Raw genomic sequence first — 989 nt, 5'->3', positions numbered from 1 at the left:
CAGCTCTTTGACTCATAGCAAGTAATTCCGGAGAGGTCCTTGGCAGCAGACTTTCCCAGTGCAATTCATCTTTTGATTTCTTGGCTGCTGGTACCAAGAGTGTTGATTGTGGAGCCAAGCAAATTAAAGCTTTTAACAGTCTCAATCTCTTTATCATCTATCATGATGCTGCCAATTGGCCCAGTGGTGAGAAACTTTGTTTTCTTTGTGTTGAGCTTCAATCCATATTGAAGACTACAGTCCTTGACCCTCTGCAGCAAGCACTTCAGGTCCTCCTCAGTTTAAGCAAACAGAGTTGTATCATCTGCATAACATAGGCTGTTGATGAGTCTTCGTACAATCCTGATGCCATACTTCTCCTCATAGAGCCCAGCCTCCTGGATGATCTGTTCTGAATATAGATTAAAAAAAGTGTGTAGGTAGGACACATCCCTGGTGTACATGCTTACTGATTTTGACCAATGTAATATTTTCCTGCTCTATTCTGATGGCTGCATCCTGGTCTAAGTATAGGTTTCACATAAGCACAATCAAGTGTTCTGGGATTCCCATTCTTCTCAGAGTCAACCACAGTTTGTTGTTATCCACACAGTCAAATGCCTTTGCATAGTCAATGAAACACGGATATACCTCTGGTACTCTCTGCTTTCAGCCAATATCCATCTAACTTTAGCTATAATATGATGATGATGTTATTGTTGTTAAGTGTCGTCAAGTCATAGGTGACTCATAGCGACCCTATGAATAAAAGACCTGTACACTTGTGTAACTTTCATCATTTCTCCAGGTTCATCGGGTTTCTGGAGAAACACTATTTCGGAATGATGCCACTCCTGCTTCCAAGCTTGTTATAATTGGGGAGCTTCACCAAACACTGTCCACCATGGGCAACCATTATCACATTTGACACGTCAGTGTCACAATGTTCAGTATCATATTGAAACTATCAGCAGCTTCATTTTACTTAGATACGTAATCAACATCCTTTG

The sequence above is a fragment of the Elephantulus edwardii genome, unplaced genomic scaffold (assembly GCF_000299155.1).
Source record: "Elephantulus edwardii isolate Elephantulus edwardi_28Jun2011 unplaced genomic scaffold, EleEdw1.0 scaffold00022, whole genome shotgun sequence".
Classification (NCBI taxonomy): domain Eukaryota; kingdom Metazoa; phylum Chordata; class Mammalia; order Macroscelidea; family Macroscelididae; genus Elephantulus; species Elephantulus edwardii.
This window is presented reverse-complemented; position numbering follows the sequence as displayed.